At 41.8% G+C, this 5,987-nt stretch overlaps 1 long non-coding RNA gene across 2 annotated transcripts; it reads left to right on the forward strand.

Annotated features, from left to right (window-relative positions):
• Positions 1-6: 6 nt before the first annotated feature.
• LOC125616108 lies at positions 7-3,016 on the forward strand. 2 transcript variants are annotated; one of them, XR_007346738.1, is made up of 2 exons: positions 7-240; positions 1,561-3,016. It is a non-coding gene; the product is annotated as an uncharacterized LOC125616108 (long non-coding RNA). The 2 variants fall into 2 exon arrangements; XR_007346737.1 differs by having other exon boundaries at positions 1,573-3,016.
• Positions 3,017-5,987: the final 2,971 nt, after the last annotated feature.

Genomic DNA, 5,987 nt, shown 5'->3' on the forward strand with positions numbered 1-5,987 from the left:
CTCCCCGCGACGCGGGCCGCCGCGCAGCTCCGGGAACTGGGCTCCGTCCGACTTCCGGGAGAGGGGAGGCTTCTCTTCTGCAAAGTCCTGCAGCCCTCCGGGGCTCTTCGGTTTTTACAGTGGAAAACTACGATTTTAAAACATAGACGTGAAAATAAATGAGATTAGGACCTGCCGGCTTCACTTCCTGGAGGCTTGTTTGTTGTGTCTTGAAACTGGGAACCTTTGCGGGCCGCCCTTGTAAGTGCCTTTTACTCGGTTCACACCAGTGCTTGTGCGTCTCTGCTGCGTGTAGCATTGGTCAGTTGGCAACATCGCATTAATTTTTGTCTGATGATGATTTCTGCTTTGGTCGGTTAACACTACCTCTCTCGATGACATAAAATAAATGCAAAAAAATAGAGAGAGAGGCATGAAGGGAGAGAGATCTTTTTAACCCTGCTATAAAATAGTTAAAATGCCTCCTAACGCGATGCCAATATCGAAGAGTGGAGTATTATTCAGACTGTAGAGATATTTTTAAAAAATACTAGCTCAGTAGCCATTCGACCGTAGAGCAACATGATAAAATTGTTAATAGCAATGACAAAATCCCTATGGCTTATTCTAAATTTATTTTAGAATGTTTATAAGTATGTCGAAGATAGTAAATCACGTATGTGATGTGTTTAATCTCTGAGCATGTGAGAGAGAAGCATACAAGTAGACACAATTTCTGATCTGAAGTTCAACCTAGAAAATCCCCAAATACAATTATAAAGCAGATGCCCCTTAGGGTGTCTGGTAAAAATGAAAGTTTCTTTCGCAGAGAGTTTACTTCATTTTCTTTCAAAATAAACTTAAAGGCCAAGGAATTATTCCAAAACCAGAATGAGGCAACCCTACGGTGGTAAGATAAATTAATAGAAACAATTCAACTCAACAAAAATTGGCCTTCAGGCTACATCTGAGGAGCCATATAAAACTTTAAAATGATGCAATGCATGTTTAGTAGTGACAGGGAGGTACCTTTATCTAAACAGGTTGCACAGACCGACTGAGGGCAACCATTTCCACTACACTATTTCTCAGTTTCCTTATGTAACTAAGGCTCTGGAATTTGAATATTCTGAATCAGAGGTTGCTTGCTGGAGCTCCTTGGGCCTGAAATTTTCGATCAGACCTGTATGGGCTCTGGGTATATTTTAAACTTCTGCATTAGTTATGGATATTTCAACACTGAAATGTTTCATATGGAAAGCTGAACTTTGGTTTTCCCTTTGAAATAGAAAAAGATCTGGTCACTCTGGGTGGGAGCCATGGCTGGATCACAGAAGCAGTGTTAGATGTGGAGGCAGCCAACTGCACTTTCCCTGCTGTCCCCTAACCCCTTGGCCCTTACCCTGTTAAGATTCTCCCCCAGGCTTGTGAGCTTTCAAGTTCTGGTCCAGATAGCCCTTCACCAATGCTCAGCCTCTCTACTAGGATACTGAAGTCATAGATGACTTATTCACACTAGGGTCTAGACCTAATTAATGCACATATGTTACCTTAAATCCTTGATCAAATCTTGACTTCTAGAAGTTCATTTAGGCAGATTCAACTGATCAGAAGCTATTTCCTGAAGATCCGTACCACTACACAACATCCTGGTTCCCTCCTCCTGGTGAGGCTTAGGAGGATGGGTGTCCTCTGGAATTAAACTCAGCACTGGTCCTGGACTGGCCATGGTCATTCAAGTGATTGAAGTGGAAAATGAGGAAGGATGGCCCAGGTGATTCCCTGGCCGGTCCTGGCCAGCATGCTGCTCCTGCAATTCCATCTGATGCCTTCCTTGGATCCCAAATGCCTACTCACCAGTTGAGAAACATTTATTGAGCACCTACTAAAAGTACCCTGAAGTGAACAATGGCTTTCAGGAAGGTGAAGTGGTTCCTGAACCTAGGAAGCTCAGGAAACGGAATTGCAAGCCCAGGGCTTGGCATTTGGGTTCTAGATGCCTTTTTCACCACCCATCATCGGACAGCATCCCTGTCATCTTCACAAAGATTCCACCAGGGCCCCCTCTCCTGCCGCCCAGCAGTTTGCCCTCTGTGTCATGGCGGAGTTTTGAATTTAACAGTCACTTCTGCATTTCGTGTGGACGCTTCGCGTAGTACCCTAGCTTAGGTGCTCCTTAGATAATCCTGGAGTTTAATTTCCTTGTTATGCACCCATCCTCTGAAACTCAGCTTCTGTTTGTTCACGCATTGAATAGGGTGCAGCATCTTCTAGAAACCAGACACTGTTCCAGAAGCTATGGATACAGCAGTGGACAAAACAAATCCCCACCCACATGGATCTGCTGGTTGGGGATGGCAGAGCCACCAAATAAACTCTTTGGAATTCTTATCTGTTCAGTTGTTACCTGTATCCTGACATCTGCGGCAACCTTGTTTGCTGTGACTCCTTCTCCATTTCTTTCAGGATGGACCTGTTTCCTAGCTCCAGTCTTCACAGCCTTTACTTGGATGGTGATTTTATCTGTAGCCGGAGAGCTTGCTGTTTGTCCTGTTGCATTTCAGGTTCTGAAGGGTTTTTGTTTTTTTTTCTTTTACAGTGCTGGGCAGGCCCAGGGCCTGGCACATGGAACATGAGTGCTGTACCACTGAGTACCCCCAGGCGTCTGTTGTGTTTTGAATCAGAGCATCCCCGTCTCTTAACCAACATCAAGCATTCATTTACAAAAACCAGGAGCTTCCATAATAAGCTAACTTTTAAAAAGGCAACTTGTATATTCTGTACATACCGAATCTTGTCCGAGAAGGTTTGTTGAAGCCACATGACCCAGCCTTACTGTTTATTTTGTTGTTATAATATTGCCTTTCTTTTGAAGTTTCCTAGCTATTATGCCAAACATAAAAATAACTGACTGCTTTACATTCATATTCCATAACTTATTTTGAGCAGTACTATGAATAATGTATTAGTAAAATGTAATCTTATCTTTAAATATGTGATTTTTTTAAAAAATAAATTTTGCTGCATCCTTATTGAACCCTTTGGATTTTTCTGGATCCAATACTTGTTCTAGAGAAATGAAAAAAAAAGAGGGGGTTTTAGTACATCAAATATTCCATAAAGCGAGTTATTCCTGAAAATTCAGGTAAAGAGATACAATTTTCATTTCTACTATGAAAATGGTCCAAGATGTGTTATGTCTGTTCCTTTGCATTTAAATATTTTATCCCTATCTATTATCATCTTTGGCTTACAGTGGCATGCATTGTGTCATTTCTCAAGTCTACATGACTTCCCATTAGAACTTGAACTGGATTAATAGGAATTCTTTGGGAAAAAAAATTGAAGCACCAAGGATCTCACTTTATGCTGTGCAATGCAAAGCCAGCATTCTAATCTGGACAGAATATCAGTCTTCAGTCAGGCAACAGGTAAGTTTACAAATAGAATTATAATGCATTGGACCATGGATGATCACACTACCAATGGGCAAGCTACTATGCTTAGGACAAGTTCAAACAACTGTGTCAGAACTTAATTTGAGTCTGTACATGTGCAGCCACTGCATGTTATCATTAACAGATGTAATTATCCACCCAACCAGTTGGAGTTTTAGGACCATAAAATCTGGCCACCTTGATAGGATATAGATTCAGAAATGTTACATTCCTTGCCATAGCTTTTTCTCTTTGGTGGGTGGAGAAGAGGTGGGGTAAGGGTGAAAATTTTGAGCCTGAGCCTCTACAGAACCGCAGTCATTGGGTGAAGAGAATTGGGGGGGAAATCTGCTTTTGTTAACATATGTTTCCTTCCACTGAATTGACATGTAGAGATGGACATGCCTGGAATGACCAACATAACTTGGGATGTCTTCATTCTAGGCTGAAGGTGGACACAGCAGAAGGGGAGGTGATTTAAGGATCTCTTAGGGCATTGGTAAAAGGGAACAAAACAAATGTAAATTTCACATGAAAAAGTAGCTTCACCAAGGAGTTTTTTTGCTAGACTCCTCTGCATCTTTTATCAGGTCTGGGACCAGCCTCAATGCTATCTTTATATCCCAACCAAGCCTCTCCAGTAAGATCTTCAACAAGCAAGCTGGGATTCAGCACTTCCCTGCTTTACTAATTGCCCCTAAGATCTCTCCTATGGTAAATATATGTATAGATTTGTTCACTCTCCTGCTTTTATGAAATTATTTTAAAAATTGAGTTGTTAAAGTTTGTGTTTAGCTGGGTATGGTGGTGCATGACTATCATCCAGAGATTAGGGAGAGTAGGGGAGGAAGATTTCAAGTTCAAGACCAACCTCAGCAACTTAACAAGGCCCTCAGCAACTAAGCAAGATCCTGTCTAAAAATAAAAAATAGAAAGAACTGGGGATGTAGCTTGGTAGTAAAGGACCCCTGGGGTCAATCCCTGGTACCAAAAATTTTAAATTAAAAAAAAAATTTTGTTTAGATACATATACTTTGAACAAGAACTTGAAGGAATCAAAAAGCCCAAGCTTGGGTCAGGGATATGGCTCAGTGGTACAGTACGTGCTTAGCATATGGAAAACCCTGGGTTCAATCCCCAGCATCAAAAAAAAAAAAAGCCAAAGCTTATGCTTTTCAATAACCAGAACCAGTATCTGTAACTTTTCGTATCTAAATATATAGAAGTTGGGGAATTAGGGATTTAGCTCAGTAGTAGAATTTTTTAAATTATTTTAAGAAATTTTTTCCTGGGGCTTGAACCCAGGACTTTACACACAGGACTACTACTGAGCTACAACCCTCTTTCTTCTTCTTCTTTTTTTAATGTTTATTTCTTACTTTTAAGTGGACACAATATCTTCATTTTACATTTATGTGGTGCTGAGGATGGAACCCAGTGCCTTGTGCATGCTAGGCGAGCGCTCTACCACTGAGCCACAACCTCAACGCCCCCTCTTTCCTCATGACTTCTCCTTTTTACTTCCAGTGAGAGTAGCTTTTGTGGTTATCTGGGATAGAGGAAACCCACACATCTCAGTGAGCAGTGATAAGTCCACCACGTTGCCAAGAGTTTTAGGGATTTTCTCCTCTAGTCATTGTCATGGCCAATGTCTTCCTGGAAGATATGTTATCATTTCATTAGAATATTAGGTGCTTCAGAGTTAAATGGTCAATTTGTGATTACTAAACTTTCCACTGTCTTGGGATTTAATTTGCCCTACCAAGTGCCAGGAGAAAGCTCTAGAGGACTCCATGCACTAATACGCAGGACATGAATGACACAGGCTGGCTGGGGGCCGTGAGTCACACCTCCTGTGCATCTGGGGAATGTGTATGAGTTGCTTTATTTTGGTTTTGGAGGTTGGGGACTGCTGGAGAGGGTAGATTTCTAAATTACCCAAAAGAACACAATCAGAAAACTCACAGAAGGTTCAAGGTAGAGACATCCAGCTGGCTGGAGAGAGGTAGGGATAGCTGAAGACCTAGAACTGCTCAACAAGCAAAGGAGAAAGTGAGACCAAAGAGAATCTGTGTGCGCTGACAGCAGTAGAAGAACCTCAGGACCTTCCAGCCAACATTTAAGATTATTTTATTGGTTCAGAGAAAATATGAATTTAACATAGCTGAACATAGAGAGGGAAGGCTTTTAGTTTCCAACCAATAGTTGCTATGAGTTGATGAACAATAGAAATGCCCAGAGGTACAAGAGAGCCAGCTTTAAATTTCCTGTTGTCCTCCCTTCATTATCTAACATTTTTCTACAATACAAACTTCTAGGTAAAAACTGACAAAGAGCCGGGCACATTTGTGCATGCCTGTAATTCCAGCGGCTCAGGAGGCTGAGACGGGAGATGGTGAGTTCAAAGCCAGCCTCAGCAAAAGCAAGGCGCTAAGCAACTCAGTGAGATCCTGTCTCTAAATAAAGTAGAAAATAGGGCTGGGGTTGTGGTTCAGTGGTCGAGCGTCCCGAGTTCAATATCCGGTACCTCCCCCACCCCCAAACCCAAACCACAAACATTGAAGCATATAA

This window comes from Marmota marmota, unplaced genomic scaffold (genome assembly GCF_001458135.2).
Source record: "Marmota marmota marmota unplaced genomic scaffold, marMar, whole genome shotgun sequence".
Classification (NCBI taxonomy): domain Eukaryota; kingdom Metazoa; phylum Chordata; class Mammalia; order Rodentia; family Sciuridae; genus Marmota; species Marmota marmota.